Genomic DNA, 26,848 nt, shown 5'->3' on the forward strand with positions numbered 1-26,848 from the left:
AAGGCCTTTTGTTTGAAGGAACAGAAACACATGCGATAGTATCTAGTGACAAAGCTGGACGCCAATGCGGGTTGAATGCCAATGTCAGATCTCAATGTCAATCGAGAAATCACTTAATATTGTCATCTATATAAAGAGAGTTTATGTTTATGAAGCAGTCTGACAAGCTGAATCTTTTTTCTCCATAGCCCTACAAGATCTCTGCAGTGGTGAATAATTAAAGTCAACGAGAATTTATTGAACCACTATTATGAACAAATCACTGTGTAAGATTCTCCAAGGTGTAAAAAAAATAAGCAAGACATAAATCATGGTATCAAAGAAATATAAACTTTAAGAATAAGACAGGTAAACAAATAACAATATAACAGTCATAAAATGATGTCCTTAGACTGTATAGAAGCATATGTTGTTGGACACTGAAAAGGATTAATTAAAAATATTTTATACAGTTAAACATCAACTCCTTAGCCTCTAGCCATTTCTTTCCCAGGCTTAAGTGATAGGCCAATTTTAGGTACTTAAAATATCTTTTGGGCTTCCCTGGTGGCTCAGATGGTAGAGTCCACCTGCAATGTGGGAGACCTGGGTTCAGTTCCTGGGCTGGGAAGATCCTCTGGAAGAGGGCATGATAACTACTCCAATATTCTTGCCTGGAGAATCCCCATGGACAGAGGAGCCTGGCAGACTACAGTCCATGGGGTTGCAAAGAGTTGAACACGACTGAGCGACTAAGCACAGAATATCTTCAAGTGATTAAAAGAGAGTCACTTCTGCTTAGGGATCTTGATAATTTCCTTATAAAGATTATAGGAGTGAATTTCAGGTGCAAATACTGAGTCAAATTAGAATTCTTAAGTCCTTTAAACAGAGATATGCCCAGGACTGGGCAGGTCTTGAAGAAGTAGCAAGGGTTGGGAATTTGCATCCTAACATTAGCCTGGTGGCAATTGGAGATCCTAGTGCATAAAAATCCTAAAATAATCTTTGGTGGGCCTTTACAACCATGGATACTTGAGTTACTTCTGTATTCCATTATTCTAGCTTCACCATGTAATTTGCATTTTCATTTCTTTTGAATGAATCTCTTAAGTTCTACTTGAAATACATATCTAGACGGTAGAGGGGGCGCTGGGGCTTGGCTTATGAAATACCCAGAGGGGAGATAGGGTAGAGAGTCTCAGCTTTAAGGCTCTAAGTTATTTGAGTGCAAGGACTGGACTTTATGTTGTACTAACATTCCCAATAGCACAATTCAGTAAATACTCATGTTGCCTAAAAATGTTAAAGGTCAGGGCACTTCTGCTTTAGGTACCAAGTGTAGAAATTACAGCACTTTGCTCCAGTTTTAAATTAAATTTTAATTATTTTATTTTATTATTTATTTTTTTTACTGTTCAAACAGCTAACAGGTATCGTGCCTTTGAAGGTATGACTGTATTGCATCAGACAAATGTGTAAGTTTATTTTCCTCACACACTATATTCTACTAAGCTAGTGAGAAAGACAGATAGCACAAGGATATAATATGGCATTGAGTTCAAATTACAGAATTCAAACTTAAAGTATTAAAATATATGTGAAGCTGAATAAGGCCATGCTTATAGCTTGCTAATAAATCACATTTTCCACTCACTGCTCTGATTTTAAGTACTAGCAATTGAAAACTAGGAACATAAAAGAATAGGCTTGGAGTGAATTTCAAGGAATAATCTATTCATTTTTCTGCCATTGGCAAATTTTGGCTAAACTTTTCTCTGGTGGGGAGAATCTCTCTTTTTTGAAAATACCTGCTGGGAAGGAAATTCTAGCATTCCCTATAATACCATTATGATCCCTGGAAACAACTTGTTTCCTTCAAAAATAAATAGTTTTCTCAGTTATTTTGTTTCTGGCAGTACCCGTTTCAAGCATAATAAATCCAGTATAAGTGCCACTTTTTTTTTTTTTTTTTTTTTAGGTTTTAGTAGAATATATTAGTTGGAGAGAAATATGTATTCAACAGTGAAGAAAAGTTTTTTCTTCCAGATCAAGGTTAATTCTAATAAGAAAATAGAAAGTCCATTACTAATGCCTTTGCATTAAAGCTCACTTCCTCTTGAGTGATCCTGAAGGATGCTCTTGCATATCAATGTTGTACCAAAGGCTTTCATTATCTCTGTGGTTTTTGTTTATTCAAATGTTTTCCCCACATGTGATTTCTTCATGTATAAGCTAAATAGATGCAAATACGTGACTTTTAAGAAGTCTGTAAATCTTTCTTTAATGAAGGTGCCCTTCAGTGCAACAGGCCTATTTGGGAATTGTTCAAAGGTGGATTTACTTTCATTCATGTTTTGTTTTTGTTTTTTTTTTACTTTTAATCAGAGATGGCAAAGTCAGATCAAACAGAAACAAAATTCCTCCTTTTTGGTATTATTCAAGACTCTTCATCTTTGTGGTGCTGCAGATAGCTAATTGTTCTCAACACAGCAAAATTCAGGCCAATATGGAGACAGGGTTATCATCACCTGATATCAGTGACCCTGGGAAAACTGACTGAGCTAAGCAGAGCAAAGAATTGTTATCTGGTTAGTTGGTTATATAATTTAAATCATTAACCACACAAGCATGACAATGTGCTATGACTAAAAAGCAAATAACTCACCCCTGTCAAAAATGTAGCTTCTTTTTTTTTTTCCCCAGCAATGAAATTAACTATCAATTCATATGCAATCCCAGATTTAAAAAAAATGGTGGTGAACCAGATGCACTGGTGCATGAGAATGGAAATAATTGTTTGTGGTTTTCATAAGAAGATTGCCAGTTTGCAGCATTTAAATTACACACAAACTGCTTTTTACATCTCTAATTGTAGCTCTGTTGTTTTCAGGGAGGGTTGAATTGACATTGACAAACATAGACTTAGAAAGAATACAAAGACATGAAAACAGGACTAAATTTGCCCCCAAAATGATTCAGTGAATAATACTGCAGCATTCTATTTATTCCTTGATATGCCAGAATTTCCTTTTTCCCCCTAAGGAGCAATGCTGACTTTGGTAAGTTAATGAGAAGTACTCACTGCAGAGACATTGAGTAAATCAAGCACATGACTTTCATGAATTATTGCATGCCTACTCTTTTATTTTGTTAAGAATTGTTTAACTTTAATGTAATCCTTTGCCAGTTTCTTTTCTTTAAGTCTTCAGATACTTCATTTGCCTTCAGGATTTAATTCACTGTAGCAGTTTTTTTTCAATTCAAATCTTTCTGTGGTAAGATTTTTAGCTCTGGGGAAGAGTGAAAACAGGGTCCTATTGATATTCTACTCTTCACCTTTTGCTTTAATTCCTGACATTTCTGTAAACAAAGGCCACTAACCTCTCAGGCCTAAAGAATGAAAACCTGGCTTATCAGAGAAACAAAACAATGAAACAAAGAGATAATTTAGATTTTGATTTTGTAAAGCCAATTGAGTGTGCGTTGTTAATTCTAGTGTACAAACAACTGCAACAACAACAGGAAAATGATTTCCAAATCTGCAATTTGGTACTGGTTTCCTTTGAAAAAGACTTTCGGTCCTTAAAGGGTCATACTGAGTTAAAAATACAGTTATGAAGATAAACAATAGCTTAGCAAGAGGGAATTCAAGGTACATATGCTAGGGAAAAGGGCCATGTTAAAAGCAGAAAACAAATGAAAAAATACTTTAAACCTCTACATTTGGGCAATTCTACCAGGAAAATTGCCCACGTTTTGCTTGGCACAGGCTTTTGAAAGTTCACTCAGTGAGAATATTTAGGAGAAACCATTTATGTGCTCACTTCCTGAAGAGCTGGGCCCCATGCGTACTTGCAGAGGACTGTGCTGGGTAAAGAGTTGTCCTTTATCTTTAAAACCTGAAGGAAAGCAAGGAGCCCTTTGGTCCCATAGTGTTCACAAGCTCCTAAGGAAGTAGGTGGGAGACCAACACAGCAAGCAGACTTGATGCTTCTCTAACAACGAGCCACTTTCTGGTTTTCTTTGAGGTATATCTTGATCCAGACTGTGGTTTAATTTGAGTAGAACAAAAAAGAGTGGGAATTGTAGGATGACAAGCTTTAGCTCAGTAAAAGAGACGTTCTTTCTTTCTTTTCAGTTAGGCTGCACAGTTTAAAACTGGAATCGGCTGTCGTGGGGAGTGTGAGCTCTCCGCGGGTGCAGTGCAGGAACAGGCGGGATAGCCAACTGTTAGGGAGATTGACAGGAAGTTGAGTGGGAGGACAGACAAGGTGACCTATAAAGCTCCTTTCCCTTCCAGTACATACTCTATTTTGGTTTATTTTAAAATTAATTCTCAGATTTTGCTTCTTTGGCTTTGGGCTTTGGGCCAGCTACTATTCCTGGTTCTCCAGGAGCTGTGGAACGCAGCTGCATTGTATGAGGGTAGAGGTGGGGGTGCAGCATCTCCAACTTAGAATTTTCCTAAAAGTTACAATTCCTTGGTCATAATCCCCTCTTTCTCAGGTGTGGTGCCAGCAGAGTGGCCACCAGGCTTTGGTATAATGCATTTAAAGAAATTCACACAACGGCGTCCCTGGAAATCTAACTTTTCTTTTACTTTGTGAAAACATCTATTGCCTGCCAGTCCCATATATTTGTCATTGTTTGTTGTTCAGTTGCTCAGCTGTGTCCGACTCTTTGCGACTCCATGGACTGCAGCATGCCAGGCTTTCCTGTCCTTCACCATCTCCTGGAGCTTGCTGAAACTCATGTCCATTGAGTTGGTGATGCCATCCAACCATCTCGTCCTCTGTTGCTCCCTTCTCCTGCCTTCAATCTTTCCCAGCATCAGGGTCTTCCCACGTATGGTTTAGACTAAATCAGCAAGGGATAAACTACAGCACTAAAATTTAATTTGGAAATTATTCCACTAAGCAATTTTCATGGCCTCTATGGTTACCTAACAACTCACACTCTCCTCAACAGAAGATTTTTTTCAAGACAATTTGTTTTTCTAAACATGATGATAATTCTACTAACCCCTGACTGAAAGGCAGGTGACTATCATTTATTTTCCAATAGATCTTCCAGTAGCCCCTGTCTTTTTGTTGTTATTTTTTGGTTTCTGTTTTTATATGAAAGATTTGGGCTGAGTCACCTGAACTCTTTTGTCTTGGTTTCTTTGTGGCCATTGACAAAGGTGACAAGATTTTTAAATGTTAAGATCTGTGTTTTCCTCTTTTCTTCTCAGGACATTTCCTCTAGTCAGATACCTTCTTTGCCTCTGGGGAGAAGTAGGATTGTTTCATGAGAATGGAAATAATAAGAAGCAATCACTGTGGTTAAAAGAACTTAAAAATCTGGTTAAAAGAAATTAAAAAATTCTTGCTCCTTGGAAGAAAAGCTATGACAAACATAGATAGCATATTAAAAAGCAGAGACATCACTTTGCCAACAACGGTCTGTATCATCAAAGCCATGGTTTTTCCAGTGGTCATGAACGGATATGAGAGTTGGACCATAAAGAAGATTGAGCACCTAAGAATTGATGCTTTTGAGGTATGGTGCTGGAGAAGACACTTGAGAGTCCCTTGGACTGCAAGAAGTTCAAATCAGTCAATCCTGAAGGAAATCAACCATGAATTTTCACTAGAAGGATTGTTGCTGAAACTCCAATACTTTGGCCACCTGAGAAGAGCTGACTCAATGGAAAAGTCCTTGATGCTGGGAAAGATTAAGGGCATGCTGAGAAGTGGGTAACAGAGGATGAGATGGTTGGATGGCATCACTAACTCAGTGAACATGAGTTTGAGCAAACTCTGGGAGATGTGAAGGACAGGGAAGCCTAGCGTGCTGCAGTTCATGGGGTTGCAAAGAGTCAGATACAACTTAGCGACTGAACAACAACAAATCTGTCTGTCTGATGTTTTTTGCTAAACTTTTCTAAGATGCTTTTTAAAATCAAAAGAGAAAGCCCTGAGCATAGCAGGTTAAAGTGTTTATATTATAACAAGGAATTTGGAGAAATAAAAAAAGAACCATTCTATCTCATCCTTCCCCTACTCTGTGACCTAGAAGGATAGCTATATGCCTATATATCGAGGGAGGTGATTGAATGTTACCTGAGGGGGAAGTCTCTAGTGGGATATGAGAGGATTTGGGGAGATTTTTTAGAGAGGAGCAGGACAGCCTACAAGACTTTTATGAACCACTCTTGAAAGTCAACTTGTATCATTCCACTGAGTTCACTCAGGTTCAAGAGGAGAGGCCACAGATCCCACCTCTTGATCATAGGGCATATGATATATATTGTTACAACTTTTGGTGAAAAATACCATTTGCTACAGTGGCTCAGTGTACCCTGATCACACTAGCTCAAAAGAGGACATGGTGAATTCCAGCGGTGCACAGTTCCTAAAGAAAACAAGCCAAGAGCTAAAAACTGTTCCATGTTTTATAATAAACCTCTTGGCTATTTTTGAATAGAGTGAAATAAAGAGAAACTTTCATCAAAACTGACTTTCAATTTCATAGACATGTAATTAATTTGTCTTGTAATAAAGATATTACACATTGTCATGATTTATATCTACCAATTTTATCTCAAGATGTTTTGTTATATTTTTCTACTTTTCCTATTCTTCTTACTTAAATTAATACTTTTTGATATCTGGGCTGGACGGCTATCTGCAAACTTCTAAGTAAAATTCCTAGGCTATGAGGCAAGATTCATGTTTTATATATTTAATTTTAATACCTATATGATGAATAGATAAATTGTTAAACTGTGGTATACCTCAGTGGAAGAAAATAAACTGTTCTTATATTCCTTCTCTTTCTTTCTGTATGAGTTGGGCTTCTTTAGGGTATGACCTCTCATAATGGCTTAACCAATGTGGGTTATCTATTATATGACTAACAAGAATTCAAGAAACAGGACTTCTCAGGGCATAGTAGGTCAGGGCTGCACTTCTCTGAGGGTCTCTTAGATCTGCCCCCTCAGTGAGCTGGCTTTATGTTCAGCCCAGTAGCAGTATGGCTGCAGCAGTTCCAGGCATCCTATCTACAGACAACAATGAAAAGCACAAAGAGATGATCTCTTCTGATGTGTCCTTCTTAGGAATGAGAAACTTTCCAGGCGACCCCCACCTCATATCTCTTTGGCTAGAACTGGGTCACATGCCCACCTCAAACAACTAATAACTAAGAATAGGATAAGCTTGATAGCTTTCTACCAAAAAAGATTTAGCTCTAGGAGCTGTGATTGGGTCAGACTTCCTAAATCAAGAAGTTTACCTGTGGATCTTATCCAGCCCTCTTTCTGTTTCTGTAAATAAAGTTTTATTGGGTTGCTGCCATGCACATTCATTTACTTATTGTCTGTGACTGCTTTGACACTAAAACTGTTGAGTAATTGCAACAGACTATGTCACCTGCAAACCAGAAGATATTTACTATCTGTCCGTTTATAGAAAATGTTTTCTAACTTTTATACCATAGAACAAAATTGGGTTTCTGTAATCAAGGAAAGGGAGGATAAGATATTGGATAGACAGTTGATTCTACTAAATAGTCTGTCTAATTTTTTCAAAAAATACCTTATAATTTCCACAAACATCATAGACATTGTTACATGTATATTGTGACATTTTATGCTGTTACATTATGTCAGTGATCCTGTTACTTTGTTAAGGTTATTATACAGCTGTGTGTAATTTAAAGGTTTTTCCTATGTAATTTAAAGGTTTTTTCAGGATATAATCTACCATAATGGGTTAATATTGTACCTTTTCCTTTTATTGCAAAGAGTAGCCATGAAGCCATACTGACCTCTAGTCTTATCATTAACCAAATCATGTTTTCAATACTCTACGTGGTCAAAAATTACAGACTGAATTAACTAGAATGAAACTTCTTGAAGGACCTGATATGTTAAAATATTAATGTGGGTTTTTGTTTCAGATTTTATTTTTAGAGCAATTTTAGGCTTACAACTGAATTGAGAGGAAGAAAAAAATTGAGAGGAAGATAGAGACTTCCCATATACTCCTTGCTCCCACACATGCATAACCTCTCTTGTTATCAGCATCGCTTTCAGAAAAGTACACTTTTAATCAAAGATGAACCTATATTGACACATCATAATCATCCCAAGTCTGTAGTTTACCTAAGGGTTCATTTTTGATGTATATTCAGTGGGTTTAGACAAATCTATAATGAGGTATATCCATAATTAAAAGCATCATACAGAGTGTGATGTCCTAAAATATCCTCTGTGCTCTCCTTATTCAGGTCCCCAACATCACTGGTAAACAGTGATCTTTTTATAGTCTCCATAATTTTGTCTTTTCCCCAAAAATCATAGAATTGGAATCATACAGCATGTAGTCTTCTCGTATTTGCTTTATTTCACTTAGCAAAATGCATTTATGTTTCCTTCACACATTTTCTTGGCTTGCTGGCTCATTTCTTCTTAGGGCTAAATAGTATTCCATTGTCTGGACATGCTGGTGTATCTATTTGCCTACTAATTTCAAGTTTTGGCAATTTGGTAAACATCTGTGTGTGGATTTTACATGGATATAAGTTTTCAGCAATTTAGGCAACACCAAGAAATAGGATTGTTGGATCCCAGGGTAAGAGTGTGCTTAGTTTTGAAAGAAACTGCCAAACTCTCTTCCAAAGTGGCTGTACCATTTTGAATTCCCATCAACACTGAATGAACATTCCTGTTACTCCATCTCCTCATTAGCATTTGGTGTTTTTGGTGTTCCAGATTTTGGTTATTCTAGTAGGTGTGTAGTGGTAACTCACTGTTGTTCTAATCTGCATTTCCCTGAAGATATACAGCATGGAGCAGCTTCTCAAATGTGTTGTTTGCAAATATTTTCTCAGATGTATTGTTTGCAAAGCAGCTTCTCAGATGTGTTGTTTGCAACAGTCTGCAACTTGTCTTCTGGTTCTCTTGGTATTGTCTGACGTAAAATAGTAGTTTTTAATTTTAATGAAGTCAAGCTTATCAATTACTTCTGTCATGGATCAGGTCTCTTGTGTTGTGTCTTAAAAGGTATCACTGAGGTCATCTCGGTTTTCTCCTATATTATCTTCTAGGAATTTTATAGTTTTGTGCTTTACATTTAGGTCTGTGAATTTTTGTGAAGGGCTTAAGTTTTGTATTTAGATTCCTTTTGTTTTTTTTTGCATGTATATACCCAGTTGTTCCAATACCATTTATTGAAGAAACTATGTTTGTTTCATTCTATTGCCTTTAATCTTTTGTCAAATATCAGTAGACTATTTTTATGTGAGACTGTTTCTAGGCTCTTTATTTTGTTCCATTGATCTATATGTCTATTCTTCAACCAGTACTACATAGTCTTGATTACTAATACTTTGTAGTTAAGTCTTGAAGTCCAGTAGCATTGTTCTTTGCTCAGACTTTGTTCTCTTAAGTATTGTTTTGGCTCTCGTGGTTCTTTTGCCTCTTCATGTAAACTTTAGAATCAGTTTGTCAATATCTATAAGATAACTTTCTGAGATTTTGATTGGTATTGCATTGGATCTATAGGTCAAGTTGGGAAGAACTGACATCTTGACAATATTGAGTCTTCCTATCCATAAACATGAATTATCCTTCCATTTATTTAGTTATTCTTTAGTTTCATTCATCACAGTCTTATAGTTTTCCTCATATGGATCTTGTATATGTAGATTTGTACCTAACTGTTTTACTTTTGGGGTGATAATGTAAATGATATTGTGTTTTAAATTTGTTAAATTCCATTTGTTCTTTGTTCATATATATGAAAGCAATTAACTTTTCTCTATTAACCTTGTGTCTTGCAACCATGCTATATAGTTCTAGGAGTTCTTTGCCAGTTCTTTCAGATCTTCTATATAGACAATCATGTCATCTGAAAACAAAGATAGTTTTATGTTTTCCTTCCCACTTTGTATGTGTTTTATGTTCTTTTTTTATTTTACTGCAAGTAAGGATTTCTGGTACAGTGTTGAAAAAAAGTGGTAAGAGGGGATATACTTGCCTTGAACCTGATCTTATTGGGAAATGTTATACTTTCTTATCATTAAGCATGACATTAGCTGTAGGTTTTTGATAGACTACCATTATCAAGCAGAGAAAGTTCCCCTCTGTTGTTGTTGTTGTTGCTCAGTTGCCCAGCCATGTCCAACTCTTTGTGATACCATGGACTTCAGCATGCCAGGCCTCCCTGTCCCTCATCACCTCCCAGAGTTTGCCCAAGTTCATGTCCATCGCATTGGTGATGCCATCCAGCCATCTCATCCTCTGACACCCTCTTCTCCTTCTGCCCTCAATCTTTCCCAGCATCAAGGACTTTTCCAATGAGTCATCTATGTGCATCAGATGACCAAAATATTGGAGCTTCAGCTTCAGAATCAGTCCTTCCAGTGAATATTCACGGTTGATCTCCCTTAAGATTGGCTGGTTTGATCTTGGTGCACAAGAGACTTTCAGGAGTCTTCTCCAGCACCACAGTTCAAAGGCATCAATTCTTCGGCATTCTACCTTCTTTAAAGTCCAGCTCTCACAACCACATGTGACCAGTGGGAAGACCATAGCCTTGACTATATGGACCTTTGTCCACAGAATAATGTCTCTGCTTTTCAACACACTCTCTAGGTTTGTCATAGCTTTTCTGCCAGGAAGCAGTCATCTTCTGATTTCATGGCTGCCGTCACTGCCAGCAGTGATTTTGGAGTCCAGGAAGAGGAAATCTGTCACTACTTCCACATTTCCCTTTCTATTTGCCATCAAGTAATGGGGCTGGATGCCATGATCTGTGTTTTAATATTCAGTTTTAAGCTGGCTCTTTCACTCTCCTTCTTCACCCTCATCAAGAGACTCTTTAGTTCCTTTTTGCTTTCTACCATTAGAGTGGTATCATCTGCCTGTCTGAGGTTGTTGATGTTTCTTCAGCCTATCTTGATTCCAGTTTGTAACTCATCCAACCCGGCATTTCTCGTGATGTGCTTAGCATATGGGTTAAACAAACAGGGTGACAGCAGACAGCCCTGTCTTACTCCTTTTTCAATCTTGAACCACTCAGTTGTTCAATACAGGGTTTGCCTGGAGAATCCCAGGGACGGTGGAGCCTGGTGGGCTGCCGTCTATAGGGTCACAGAGTCGGACACGACTGAGAGCTTTTCACAGTTTTTCATGATCCACACTGTCAAAGGCTTTAGCATAGTCGATGAAACAGAGATAGATGTTTTTCTGAAATTCCCTTGCTTTCACTATAATCCAGTGAGTGTTGGCAATTTGATTTCTAGTTCTTCTTCCTTTTCTAAGCCCAACTTGGACATCTGGAAGTTCTTGGTTTGCATAATGCTGAAGACTAGCATGCAAGATTTTAAGCATGACCTTACTAGCATGGGAGATGGGTGCAATTGTCTGATGGTTAGCACATTCTTCGGTAATACCCTTCTCTGGAATTGGGATGAGGATTGACCTTTTCCAGTCCTGTGGCCACTGCTGGGTCTTCCAAATTTGCTGACATAATGAATGCAAAATGTTGATGGCATCCTCCTTTAGGGATTCCATCGTGTATTCCTAGCTTAATGAGAGTTTTTACTGTAAATCGGTGTTGAATTTTGTCAGATGCTTTTTCTGCATCTATCAATACAATCATATGATTTTTATCTTTTAGTTTGTTGATGTGATGGATTACATTATTTGATTTTTGGGTGTTGAACCAGGCTTGCATATCTGGGATAAGTCCCACTTGGTTGTGGTATATACTTTTTATACATTTTTTGATTCAATTTGCTAATATTTTGTTGTGAAGTTTTGCATGTATGTTTATGAAAGATATTAGTTTGTAGGTTCCTTGTAATATCTTTGTCTGGTGTTGGTATTAGGGTAACACTGGCTTCATAGAATAAGTTAGACAGGATTCTCTCTGCTTTTATCCTCTTCAATATTGTAGGGAATTGAGATACTTTCTTCCTTAAATATTTGGTAGAATTTACCAGTGAACCCGTCTGGGTGTGGCACTTTCTGTTTTGAAAAGCTATTATTGATTTAATTTCTTAAATATATATATAGTTATATTCAGATTGTTTATTTCTTCTTATATAAGTTTTAACAGATTCTTTTAAGGAATTGGTCTATCTCATCCAGTTTGTCAAATTTGTGGGCATAGAGTTGCTCACAATATTCCTTTATTATCCTTTTAATGTCCATGGGATGTCCTCCCTCTCTTTCATTTCTGATATTAGCAATTTGTCCTCTATCTCTCATTTTTCTTAGTTACCTGGCTTATCAATTTTATTGATATTTTCGAAGAATCAGCTTTTGGTTTCTTTGCTTATCTCCATTGATGTACTGTTTTCAATTTCATTGATTTCTGCTCTAATTTTTATTTATTTTCTTCTGTTTATTTTGGATTTAATTTGCTCCTCTTTTTATAGTTTCCTAAGTTGGAAACTTAGATTATGAATTTTAAATATTCTTCATTTCTAATACTTACATTCAAACAATAAAGTTCCCTCTAAGCACTTTAAGATGCTTTTGATGCATCTCACAAATTTTGACAATTATCTTTTCATTTGCATCCAATTCAAAATAGTTTTAAATGTCCCTTGAGATTTCTTCCTTGACCTGTATGTTATTTAAAAGTGTGTTGTTTAATCTCTGTGTTTTTGTAGGATTTTCCAGTTATCTTTCAGTTACTGATTTCTAGTGTAATTTCTCTGTGGTCTGAGAGCACATATTTTCTGTACTTTTAAATGTGATAAGGTGCATTTTATGGTCAAGAACATGTTAATGTAGCATTTATTTTAATTCACAGGTCAATTTCAATCTAAGCAGAGACCGGTGCAAATGACTATTTCCTGAGAATGCTCGGGTGCCTGAGGGCACTTAGGGTCCATTGTTGAAGTGTTTGAATGGAAGGGACTTTGATTTAGGCATGCATTCCAATTTGGACTTTTTAGACTAGAGAATGTGAAACCTTCCTTCTACTTAGGATGAACTTGTTATAAGAAATCTAGAGAACTACTTCCTAGGTTATGGTGCCTTGAACATATTGGTCTAAAAGTTTAATTATGAAAAAAATATCAGTTGCTGGAAGATATACAGTCTAGTTGTATACCGACCAGTGTCAGTTACAAATTGGCACTTGCCATTGACATTTGCTATCTACCTCTACACGGATTAAATCATGTGCCCCTGCAGCTGCTGATTTTCGACACCCCCCTGAAAGGAGTTGAGGGTGGAGGGCAGAAATGAGGCACTCTGTGCTTGGGGGAAAACTGGCAAGAGAGGTCTTCAGATAGATATTTTCAGGAACCAATTTTATGAACCCAAGTCTTATGTCTCCTCATATCTAGAAAAACACTAAAATCCTTCATGATAATGACTCCTTATTGACTAGCAAAGACTTTACAAGACAAGTAGAAACGTTTTGGGAAAATATGTGCTTAATTGCATGTATTCCCCCTTTACCAAAATCTTTCATATGCTGACCTTCCTCCCTACTTATTTGGAGAAGTTTCTCAGAGCTGTCTGAGGTGCTGTCTCCCAGTCCTGAGGAACAGTCCTCATTTTGCCCCACATAAAACTTAATTCACAGCTCTCACATTGTGCCTTTTTTAAAGTTGACACTAGGAATCTAGATACATAAAATTTACATCCTTTTTCAGGACTCAAGTCTGAATATTTGGGCACTATATGACTGGATCATATTGTTTTGATTCTTTGAGTTGTTACCAAGAATTCTTTGGCGTTTGGCCTCGTTTGGCACCAAGAAAAGTTGTAAAAATAGCATTTGCAAATCCCTACTGCACAAATTGTAGGGATGTTGTTGAAAATTATGTCAGCTCTACCTCTCTGATAGCTGTATGAATTTCAGTGTGAAATTGAGCATAAAAACTATATGTCTCCTCTGTACATGGAGTATTTTTAAACATACCATTGATGTGAACTTTTTCAGTTTCATATTTTCATATATAGTTACATAGTTACATATAGACTTCAAGACTGACAGAGAACCTGTGATTGGAACAGGGGTAGCAGCTGGAGTCAGGGTAGAAGCCTGAGACAGTGTTGAGGAAAATCTCAGGTTCTGATGAGCTAGACTGGAATCTAGCCACAAACCTATTGCCTTACCACTAGACTTCACCCAAAAAAGCTTAAAGTCAAATTTGTAGTCCAGCTTTCAATTGCCTAACTTACATTACTTGACCTAATGATTTTTGCCTTGACTACACCTCTCTTCTGAACTCTATATGTTTGACAACAGCAAAAAGAAGTTTTTTTTATAAGAAAAATGGATTATTTCCAGAAAATACTTCAAATTCTTTTTTTTTTAAAGGGTAATGTATAATTTGATAATTACAAGTATTTCTAGGTTTATAACCAAGAATTTCACTAAGGATTGATAATCAGCTCATTATACAATTGTTTTATGCAGGGTAGTAAGCCCTCTGTCAGATTCTTCTTGTAATTTTCTAAACTATAGGTATATGCACAAATTAGCACCTATGTCTTAAAAGTGTTTTTCTCTCTGTCACTTGAAAGCACAGCTGATAAAGGTGAGAATTGTAGGTGGAGACTTCACCTTATGAAAATTTTTCCTGCTTCTTGCGTGGGCTTTTCTTTTCCCCCTTGAAATTTAAAAATGGTATTCATTCTAGCTTCCTTCATTCTCATGAAGCTAGCTGAAATCCTAGCTGGTAACATGCTTCATCCTGTATTCTATTAGCTTTTATCACAACGAAGTGGCAGACCTTTCAAGGGGTTTTCTCGAAACCTCTCTGGGATTTTGTTCCTGCTCTTATACATTCAAAACCTGTACCATGCAAACCACCAGACACACGGTCTTGGACACTCTTCTATGTAGCATTTTTATAATGCTTACATCTGTAAAAACCCAGGTCTCTTTGGAATCAATTGGAAATATGAGATATTTTTGAAGACTTTTTTTTTTTTTTTTAAGAAAAGCAATATGAAGATATCTTAGCAAATCCAGCTGTCTCTGGTATAGGCAGTGGGGGAGGTTCAGACCAGGTGTCTCTGTGTGATAGTCGGGATGGGAAATAAAATATGTGTGGAGGCAGGTGCTACCTCACCAGCACCCTCTCCTCCGTCACATACCCTCCTTTACCTTTATGATCAGGCATCCCAATACGGCTCTAGGAAGAGTTTCCGTGTGTTGGGAGCATTACCTCCCCTTCTGCTTTTAGTTCAGGTGGTTTAAACATTTCTGGGTATGTAAATGAAATAATGAAAATAGGCTCTTCTTTCCTAGATTTGATACTCTCTCTAATTGAATGACTGTATTCAAAGAGTGACAGTTAATAGATAGATTGAACCTGGGCAGATAGATAATATGAAGGATAATAGAATCCAGATCACTTTCATTTCAACACACTCCCAGAATAGCTACACTATCTGAATAAAAAATAGTGCTGGGATTAGCTGCTTTAATAAGGACAGTGATAAACCAAAAAGTGTCTAAAGAATAGAATTCAGGATGGGGAAAATATAGAAAAATACTATATGAGGAAAAGGTGAAGGAACTAATGATTTTCCCAGAGAAGAGGAAACATGTATGTGTATATGCAGGGTGTGTGAGTGTGTGTCTGTGTGTGGTATGTATTGATATGCAAGGGTGATGGAGAGCACTGAATTCTGAGCACTGTCATATAGAAGAAGCAGAAAAGATGCCATTAGATGGAAACTGTGGCTTCAGAAGCTGATATATGTATATGTGTGTGTATATATATACACACACATATACATATATATTAATAGTTAGGTTTTTTTTTTTTTTTTTTTTAGCAATTAGTTGATAGAAAATGGAGCCCACTCACTCAGAAAGGTGTGATTTTCCATCACTGAATTAATAGTCCCTGATGTTTTTTCCAATTATTGTTAGACCCTCCTTAGAGGTGCTGTGGAAGACATCCTGCATTCAGGCTGGCTTAGAGATCTCACACTAAAAATTCCTCCAATCCCAAGCTATCATAATTCTCTAATTTAGAATTTAATTTAGTTCAGATTCATGTATTTTATTCCTGATTTCACCTAGCCAGAGTTGTGCAGGTTTTAAAATAGGCATAACTGTAATACTCTGCCTAGTGTATTCATAGATATTATTATAGAATTATGACTGTTCTTTGACTTCTTGGTAATCAGAGGGGTTTCAGACAACTGAAATCTTCTTTCTTTTATCAGAAAAGAGCTAAACATTACCACTCTGGCACTTCTTTCAAGGCGGCAGTTTGCAGTATTCTTCCTGTGTCTGATTCTTACATTAGTCAACTTTTTCTCATCATGGGTTTCACAGCAGCTTCTTCGGTTCTGTGGAGAATTAACTATTTACCTAATCATCTAAGTTACTTCCTCCAGAATGGTTCAGCAGTTGGAAAGAGCAAGATCTGATACATTCTAAATGTAAATATCACTGCCTACTTCTTAAGGAATAGATGCTTAAACGCATACTTTAGGCAGATGTGTGCTATTATTTAGGATATCCAACCTCATTTATCAGTCTAGCTCCAAGATAGCCCATTGAAATTAACATCATTCAAGGACAGTTTAATAAAGATACTTATTGTAAAGGTGTGGGAAGGAGGCAAAGGAAGTATTTATAAGGGGTAGTGCAATATTCAGGGACTAGAATAGTGGACCTCTGACAGCTCCTAGGTCTGAAGGGAAGAGAGAGGAAGCAGTTATTACCATCTGGAGGGAAGGAGGTACATAGAGAGAGCTGTCTTGAGAGGAGCTGTCTTGAGAGGAGCTTAAATCTTACGTTAAAGCTGAGAGTGTAGTGAAGTAAAGCCTCCTATAGTCATGGCCCAGAAAGCCAAACTCAGATGGCAGGTGTTTCCAGCACAGTAGGACTTATTACAGGGCACCCAGCATGGGCGTGCATGGGAGGCAGATCTCAGATCCACTCCATCTTGGTCTTTGAGTTATGAATGTTTTAAAGGGGACGAACAAAGAAACTGAGATGATTGTCTTGTGGCATTTCTTTATCACTGTTTCAGGAGTCAGGATGTCTCTGGTTTATGATTCTCTGACTAAATGGCCCATGGCTTGGAAGGGGGAGTTGGGGTGGGGAAGGTCTGTGAGCTCATCTTGCCCTGGAGAAACAACCTGAGGTGGTACATGAATGATAGTATCTGCAATAGCATTTTTAGTATGTTAAAATCGACAGCAGTAATCTTAGTCATCTGACTCTGGTTGATTAATTCAGATAGCACAGGATTGAGGTCAGAGCAGACAAGAAAGGGTTTCAGGTCAGGGGAGATAAGCAAGAGAATAAAGTTTTGGATACAGAGCTTAAATCATCACTTGGCAAAGGAACTTGGTGTTAGGAAGGCCGGTTTCAAGAGCCAGTCTGAGACCACCCAGCAGGGAACCAGGATAACAGACACCTGATTCAGTGATCTGGTCTCTCTGTCCTCTCTACTGCAGGAACTGAGTTTCACTTTTCTGAGAGGGAAAGTATAAGGCTGTCTGTAGTTTTTTCCTTGATTTTGGATTGAAGACTATTGAGGGAAGAACCCACAGCTGTCCTGAAATTCTCAGGGAAACCTACTATCCTGAAACTGTGCTAAGAAAATCAACTTTAAAACAATGCTAGAGCATGAATGTACATCTGCTTCCACCTGCCTTTAATGTTATATTGTCCCTTGTGGAAAATTAGTCTGTCTTCTTCCTTTTGTATTCTCATTAGGGAATAAGCATCTTGAAGAGATGTTGGCTAACATTACTACCTCTGTCTGAGATCACAAAGGTGTTTGACATTTGCTTCTTTCTCACATATTACCGAGTGAGAAATCAGATATTCAATTCAGCACACCCAGGGCAAGAATTTGGTCTGTAATGTCACATAAAATGCCATGCTGAAAGTCATACGAGGATTTTGAAAATAGAAATCTTTAGTATATATGTTTTTCTAGACCTAAGAGAAACTCTGATGGTTTTTGAAAAGCTGATGGGACTTGATTGTTTAATAAACAAAAATAAAGTCTTGGAAAGGTATTTAGTAAAAGCTTGTTACAGGTAACATAGAGCATGTAAGCATCACTGTCTTCTCTTGGTAGAGTTAGATGAAGTAATACTGATTTGTGTTGCATTAAAGTTGCATTATAGAGTACTCTTTCTGCCCCCTTCTGATACCTATGTCAGAAGATTTCTCTATCTCCTTTATACTTTAATAAAACTTTATAAAAAAATAAATAAATAAAGTTGCATTATATTATTGGTACCGAACCAAAAGTTGAGAGGTAATGTACTGTGCAACATGATACCAAAAAAATAATCATGATTGATTTAAAATTTTTAAAATGATTTAAATAGGCCTGTGGCAAATGATTTTTCCACTTTTTAACATAGATATGGGGTTAGCAAACCTCTATGTAAAGGGCCAGATAAATATTTTAGATTTTGCAGGCCAGGTGGTCTCTGTCACAACTATTCACCTCTGTCATTGTAGCTCAAAGCCACCATATACAGTATATAAATAAGTGCGCATGGCTGTGACCCACTTAAACTTTATTTACAAACACAGGCAAGGATTGCACCTGGCATGTAGGCTGTAGTTTATGGACTCTTGGCCTAAACTTTTTTTATCTGCCCTTTCTAAAATTTTAATAGCCTTGGTAAAATTGGATAAAAATTTTATAGTTTATTAAACTAGAGTTATGAGGCATTTTCTAAGAATTCAGAATGTTAGGAGATCATCATATCCTTAAGCAATAAAGACACCTCAATAGGTACTGTCATATTTTAAATATACTCTGGAACATCTGATAATTTTGTGTTTTTAAAACAAAACATTCTGTTCTTATTATGCACACACAAACAATGAATAGAGAAAGAAGAAGGAAACTTTTTGAAGTGATAGATATGTTTATGACATAGATTTTGGTGATGGTTTCACAGGTACATAATTACATCCAAACTCATCAAGTCGTATACATTAAATATGTGCTGCTTTTTTCTGTCAATAAAGTACAATAAATTGGTTTAAAAAACAAAGACCTAAGGACTTGTTCAGGCAAAAAAAAAACAAAAACCCTAACCAACCAAACAACCCTCAAATATGCTCTTAGCAAATAATGTATCAATGTGATCCAACCATGGAGCACATAAAGACATGTATTTCATTGTATTTGAAATGGATCTACCAGAGGACCAAGAAGTCATATACTAAATATCAATAAGGGATTTTTTTCTCTCAAATTTAAGTAGAATAAATTAGTCAATCATAAGTTAAAAACAAGATATGATTTTTCTTCAGTTACTGAATACTCTTTTTCTTCTTGCTTTTGGCAATGCCCTTCAGCCAAAGAACATGAGGCACACTTCCATAGTTGAACACATTGGTTTCATTATAATTGCAGCTGGAGACAACACATGTCATGGGCACTGACCAAGACAAACCTAACACTCCCCTGAGCTTCACTAAAATTTATTTTATTTAACTTATTAAAAAAAAAAAAATTGGCTATGCTGTGTGGCATGTGGGATCTTAGTTCCCCAACCAGGAATGGAACCCACACTCCCTACATTGGAAGCACAGAATCTTAACCACTGGATCACTAGGGAAGTCCCCTGACTAAACTTTAGATAGGCTTCTTCCTAACTGTGGGATTCCCTGGTGGCTCAGATGGTAAAGAATCTGCCTGCAATGCAGGAGACCTGGGTTCTATCCCTCAGTTGGGAAGATTTCCCTGGAGAAGGGAACGGCTACCCACTCCAGTATTCTGGCCTGGAAAATTCTCTGGACTATGCAGTCCATGGGGGTCACAAAGAGTCAGACACGACTGAGCAACTTTCACTTTCAATTCCTAACTGTAGGCCCTGGACCTGCCTTTCTTAGAGCATTTACTTCAGAAAATTTGATATTGTAAATTCTTTCTTAATCCTTTGAGTTGTAAATCTTCTCCCAGACTGTTGACAGTTTTATAACTTTCTTGCAGACCTGGGATTCATCCCTCCTTTTTGCATGAAATCAGCAGGGAAGATAGCGTCCCTGTCTCCCAGTCTCTGCTGGGGAGGGTAGGAGCCTCATCTCAAGAGGTTCAATTCAATTCAGTTCAGTTGCACAGTCGCGTACGACTCTTTGTGACTCCATGGACTGCAGCACGCCAGGCCTCCCTGTCCATCACCAACTCCCAGAGTTTACACAAACTCATGTCCATCGAGTCAGTGATGCCATCCAACCATCTCCTCCTCTGTCGTCCACTTCTCCTTCCACCTTCAATCTTTCCCAGCATCAGGGTCTTTTCAAATGAGTCAGCTCTTCCCATCAGGTGGCCAAAGTATTGGAGATTCAGCTTCAGCATCAGTTTTTTCCAATGAATATTCAGGACTGATTTTCTCTAGGATTGACTGGTTGGATATCCTTGCAGTCCAAGGGACTCTCAAGAGTCTTCACCAACACCACAGTTCAAAAACATCACTTCTTCAGTGCTCAAATTTCTTTATAGTCCAACTTTCACATCTATACATGACTACTGGAAAAACCATAGCCTTGACTAGACGTACTTTTGTTGGCAAAGTAATGTCTCTGCTTTTTAATATGCTGCATAAGTTGCTCATAGCTTTTCTTCCAAGGAGCAAGCATCTTTTAATTTCATGGCTGCAGTCACCATCTGCAGTGATTTTGGAGCCCCACAAAATAAAGTCACTCACTGTTTCCATTATTTCCCCATCTATTTGCCATGAAGTGATGGGACCGAATGCCATGATCTTAGTTTTCTGAATGTTGAGTTTCAAGCCAACATTTTCGCTCTCCTCTTTAACTTTCATCAAGAGGCTCTTTAGTTCTTCACTTTCTGCCATAAAGGTGGTGGCATCTGCATATCTGAGGTTATTGATATTTCTCCTGACAATCTTGATTCCAGCTTGTGCTTCCTCCAGCCTGACATTTCGCATGATGTATTCTGTGTATAAGTTAAATAAGTAGGGTGACAGTATACAGCCTTGATGTACTCTTTACTGATTTGGAACCAGTCTGTTGTTCCATGTCCAGTTCTAACTGTTGCTTCATGACCTGCACACAGATTTCTCAGAGGCAGGTCAGGTGGTCTGGTATTCCCATCTCTTTAAGAATTTTACACAGTTTGTTGTATTCCACACAGTCAAAGGCTTTGGCATAGTCAGTAAAGCAGAAGTAGATGCTTTTCTGGAACTCTCTTGCTTTTTTGATGATCCAATGGATGTTGGCAATTTGATCTCTGGTTCTGCTGCCTTTTCTAAAACCAACTTGAACATCTGGAAGTTCATAGTTCACGTATTGTTGAAGCCTGCCTTGGAGAATTTTGAGCATTACTTTGCTAGCGTGTGAGATGAGTGCAATTGTGTGGTAGTTTGAACATTCTTTGGCATTGCCTTTCTTTGGGATTGGAATGAAAACTGACGTTTTCCAGTTGTGTGGCCACTGCTGAGTTTTCCAGATTTGCTGGCATATTAAGTGCAGCAGTTTCACAGCATCATCTTTTAGGATTTGAGATAGTTCAACTGGAATTCCATCACCTCCACTAGCTTTGTTCATAGTGATGCTTCCTAAGGCCCACTTGACTTCACATTCCAGGATGTCTGGCTCTAGGGGAGTGATCACACCATCGTGGTTATCTGGATCATGAAGATCTTTTTTGTATAGTTTTTCTGTGTATTCTTGCCACCTCTTCTTAGTATCTTCTGCTTCTGTTAGGTCCATACCATTTCTGTGCTTAATTATGCCCATCTTTGCATGAAATAATCCCTTGTATCTCTAATTTTCTTGAAGAGATCTCTAGCCTTTCCCATTCTATAGTTTTCATCTATTTCTTTCCATTGATCACTGAGGAAGGCTTTCTTATCTCTCCTTGCTATTCTTCAGAACTCTGCATTCAAATGGGTGTATCTTTCCTTTTCTCCTTTGCCTTTAGCTTCTCCTCTTTTCATAGCTATTTGTAAGTCCTCTTCAGACAACCATTTTGCCTTTTTGCATTTCTTTTCCTTGGGGATGGTCTTGATCACTGCCTCCACTCTCAGGAACTTCCATCCATAGTTCTTCAGACATTCTGCCTATCAAATTTAATCCCTTGACTCTATTTGTCACTTCCACTATATAATCGTAAGGGATTTAATTTAGGTCATAGCTGAATGGTCTAGTGGTTTTGCCTACTTTCTTCAATTTAAGTCTGAATTTGGCAATAAGGAGTTATGATCTGAGCCACAGTCACCTCCCTGTCTTGTTTTTGATGACTGTATAGAGCTTCTCCATCTTTGGCTGCAAAGAATAATCAAGATATTTGAGAAAATCCAATATAATCTGATTTTGGTATTGATCATTTGGTGATGTCCATGTGTAGAGTCTTCTCTTGTGTTGTTGGAAAAGGGTGTTTGCTATGACCAGTGTGCTTTCTTGGCAAAACTCTGTTATCCTTTGACCTGCTTTGTTCTGTACTCCAAGGCCAAATTTGCCTGTTACTCCAGATATCTCTTGACTTCCTACTTTGCATTCCAGTCCCCTATAATGAAAAGGATATAGGGGTGTTAGTTTTTTCAGTGTTAGTTCTAGAAGGTCTTGTAGGTCTTCGTAGAACTGTTCTACTTCAGCTTCTTCAGCATTACTGGTTGGGGCATAGACTTGGATTACTGTGATATTGAACGGTTTGCCTTGATAACAAACAGAGATCATTCTGTCATTTTTGAGTTTGCATCCAAGTACTCCATTTCAGAATCTTTCATTGACTATGATGGCTACTCCATTTCTTCTAAGGGATTCTTGCCCACAGAATGAAAATCACAGTCACAGAAAACTAATCAAACTGATCCCATAAACCACAGCCTTGTCTAACTCAATGAAACTATGAGCCATGTTGTGTAGGGCCACCCAAGACGGACAGGTCATGGTGGAGAGTTCTGACAAAATGTGGTCCACTGGAGAAGGGAATGGCAAACTACTTCAGTATTCTTGCCTTGAGAACCCCGTGAACAGTATGAAAAGGCAAAAAGATAGGACACTGAAAGATGAACTCCCCAGGTCATTAGGTGCCCTATATGCTATGGAGATCAGAGGAGAAATAACTCCAGAAAGAATGAAGAGATGGAGCCAAAGCAAAAACAACACCCAATTGTGGATGTGACTGGTGATGGAAGAAAAGTCTGATGCTGTAAGAACAATATTTCACAGGAACCTGGAATGTTAGGTCCATGAATCAAGGCAAATTGGAATTGGTCAAACAGGAGATGGCAAGAGTGAACATTGACATTTTAGGAATCAGTGAACTAAAATGGACTGGAATGGGTGAATTTAACTCAGGTGACCATTATATCAAGAGGTACTAACCAGGAAATTCAGACAGTCTAATCACATTCTCTGACTTCCAACTAATGTCCTCCAGTACTTTTTCAGTAGCTCACCATGAGCTTAAAACTTGCCTAGTTTTTCTAGATTCCACTAATATATCTTAGTATAAGATGTTTGTTTTTCTTTCTGACATTTCACTCTGTATGACAATCTCTAGGTCCATCCATGTCTCTACATGGCACAATTTCACTCTTTATTTTTCCTGTTGTATAAATGTGCCACATCTTCACTATCCATTCCTCTCACGGACATAGAGAAGAGTTGTGAGGATACTTAGAAGGAAAGGAGAGATGGGATGAACTGAGAGATCAGAATTGGCATATATACATGACTGTGGGCTTCCCAGGTGCCACAGTGTTAAAGAATCTGCCTGCCATTGCAGGAGGCACGGCTTCAATCCCTGGTTCAGGAAGATCCCTTGAAGTAAGAAACGGCAGCCTACTCCAGTATTCTTGGCTGGAAAATCCCATAGACAGAGGAGCCCAACAAACAACAGGGTTGCAAAGAGTTGGACATGACTGAGCAACTGAACACACACACACACACACACTTTCTACTATGTATAAAATAGACAATAATGAGCACAGACTGGACAGCACAGGGAACTCTATTCAGTGCTCTGAGGTGACCTAAATGGGAAGGAAATCCAAGGAAGAGGGGATATGTGTGACTGATTCTTTGCTGTACAGCAGAAACTAACACAACAATGTAAAACAACTATACTCTAATTTTTTAAAAAAGATGTATTTTAGTAGCAGGGAATAAATTTCTTAAGGCAATACCCCTAAAACTTCACCTACTTTTTGTTTTATTAGAGTTGAGTTGAATCTCTGTACCCTATTGCAGTAGTCTTGATACAGTCTTTCTTGCCTATTCAACTCCATTTGAAGCAATTTTTATTTGATAAGAATTATGAGTTTGGCCACCTGATGGGAAGAACTGACTCATTGGAAAAGAACGTGATGCTGGGAAAGATTGAAGGCAGGAGGAGAAGGGGATGACAGAGAATGAGATGGCTGGATGGTATCACTGACTCAATGGACATGAGTTTGAGTAAACTCTGGGAGTTGGCGATGGACAGGGCGGCCTGGCGTGCTGCAGTCCATGGGGTCACAAAGAGTTGGAGATGACTAAGCAACTGAACTGAACTGAACTAACTGAACAAGTGTTTCAATGAAAGGGAATCAGGATTTATAGGATTTGAGCTTTGGGTGGGTAATTTTGGGGAGGTTCTGAGGAAGTGGGAGCTCACTCTGTGTGAATTGAGGGGAATTCTATGAACGAGTATCTCAGTAAATATTTATAGGGAGGGCAGACCAGAGTGAGGGCTAAGCTGTAACTGGTAAAGGAGCTCTCATTTCCTAAGAGGGAATGACTTGTGTTTTCATGTTGCACGGTGTCCTTGCTTTTGTCTCACTTTATCATGGTCTCAGAGTGACCTTGGATTATGATGATGTTCTCTGAGACTGTTATGTGCAACCAGAGCACAAAGTGACCTGATTGTGAGCGTAAGACCAGCTTGCAACAACATTGAGGCTTAGCTGTGAGGTCTGAACAGCTCCAGGTGTGGAGACATGCTTTTTCTCTTTTTCACTTTTTTACATAAAAAGAAAAATGTTGCTGCTTCATATGTGGTGTTTTTAAAGAGTTAGGGCAAAATAATGATTCTGGAATTCATACTTTTAGAAGACCAGAGGGTCCATTCAATATATATATATATGCGTGTACATATATATATATATATATATATATATATACACGCATATATATATATATATATATATATACACACACATACATACATACACACATATATATACATATATATATATATATCTTTGTGGATATATACATTCTCTCTTTTATTCTGGTAATGATATCTGATCAACTATGGTCTTGGTGAACCTGGAAAAAAGCTTTTCTTTAAAGAGTGGTGTAAATTAAATGGCCTCAAGAAATTATAATATCAGAGCTATTTTATCTATGCTTACCATATACCCTTGATCAGTCATTGTTCTTTGCGATTGATAAGTAGCAGTTTTAGGAACTGTTTTATCTTGGAATAAAGCCCTGTAATAAATAAATATCCCATAAGATCATCTGTTTTTGCTAAGTTAAACAATCACTCTTTTCAACAAGGTCTTTCTGTAGGTAAGATGAAGTTTTCCTGGTTGAATACTGTGCCAGAGACTGAATTGTGAGCTGACCACATTGAACATGGAAGGCCCAAGATTTTGCTCTGTGAGAATTCACTTGGTCAACTGACTTTAGTAGGTTCACTTTGATCTTGCTGGAATTTTCTTCTTAGTCAACTGGATCTTCTATACATTGTGTAAAAGGTATACACTGTCTTTTACACTATGAATGGAAGATTACTTCTTCATCTAAGTGAATAAGATTCACTTATTCATCCAAAAATGCTTATTGGACATCTCCTAAATAACAGACACCTGTGCTAGATAGTGTCTGATAGTGTTTAATAACATCAGTTACCAAAGACTCACAGATCTTAGCATTTATGGAGACCAACGATAAACAAATGAATCAATAAATGCTGTGACAAGTGTTATAAATAAAAACAACAGAATCAGAAATGATGTATTAGAAGGGAGGTGTACAGAATCAGTCTCCTCTGAGGAGCTGGATTTGAGCTGAGACCTTAAAGTTGAGAAAGGATTAATTATGTAAAGGTGGAGGTAAAGAATGAATTCCTTCCTTCTACTCCCTTTCATAATTGACCCATCAACATAGATTTAATTAATAGCCTATTTAATTAGCCTATTTAAAGTCATTATTTTGTTTTATTTATTTACATAGTGTTTGGTTGTTTGGCTGGGTCTGCAACCCTCATTTAATTTTGTTCTTTTCCGTTACATTTACACTTAGGTTTTTATTAATATAATTACTGTTACAGTTTGACATATAGTGTCTCACAAATAGATATTTCCTTTAAGTTGTAGAGGCAGGATACTTACCCTGTCTCACTTCTGAAATTCAGTTAGTTTTCTGTGGTGTTAAAGACAGGTTTCTTCTTCAGAGTTTCTGACAGTGAGGAGGCCGTACCAGCCTGTATTTGTAGGTTTGATATATAGGTTAAGTTCCAACGGCTTATCACATTTTTATATAGATCAATATAGCTGGGAAAACCATGAAACCATGATTCCTGGTCTGTTTAAATTTTTTTGTCATTTTCAATGTCCTGTTGACAAATTTAGGAGCTGTCTTTTGAAAGGGGAGGAGAGAGAGAAAAAGAGATGACCTCCTCTGAGGCCTTTTCTGTATTGCAATCTCTATGAGTGACATGACCATATTTTATTTCCTTCTTTTTTTTCAGTCAAGAGTCTTTTTATCATTATCATTGAGATGTAGTTGATGTATATTAAGTTTCAGGTGTACAACATAGTGAGTCACAATTCTTAAAGTTTATACTCCATTTATAGTTATAAAATATTGGCCATATCCCCCATGTTGTAAAATATATTCTTGTGACTACTTATTTTATATGTAATGGCTTATATCTCTTAATC

The 26,848-nt window shown here is 37.5% G+C and overlaps 1 protein-coding gene across 3 annotated transcripts in view; it reads left to right on the forward strand.

Moving 5' to 3' along the window:
* Window positions 1-26,848, forward strand: part of C11H4orf33 (chromosome 11 C4orf33 homolog) — an 855,122-nt gene that overhangs the window by 342,967 nt on the left and 485,307 nt on the right. Inside the window, exon 15 of one of the 3 annotated variants that reach the window (XR_014068173.1) lies at window positions 189-463. The exons of the other annotated variants lie outside the window; for them this stretch is intronic. The gene's annotated coding sequence lies outside the window, so the exon portion shown is untranslated. Of the gene's footprint in view, window positions 1-188; window positions 464-26,848 lie in introns of those variants that run through there. 3 annotated transcript variants of the gene reach the window in all.

Source organism: Giraffa tippelskirchi, chromosome 11, assembly GCF_054371585.1.
Source record: "Giraffa tippelskirchi isolate mGirTip1 chromosome 11, T2T-mGirTip1v1.2.pri, whole genome shotgun sequence".
Taxonomy (NCBI): Eukaryota; Metazoa; Chordata; class Mammalia; order Artiodactyla; family Giraffidae; genus Giraffa; species Giraffa tippelskirchi.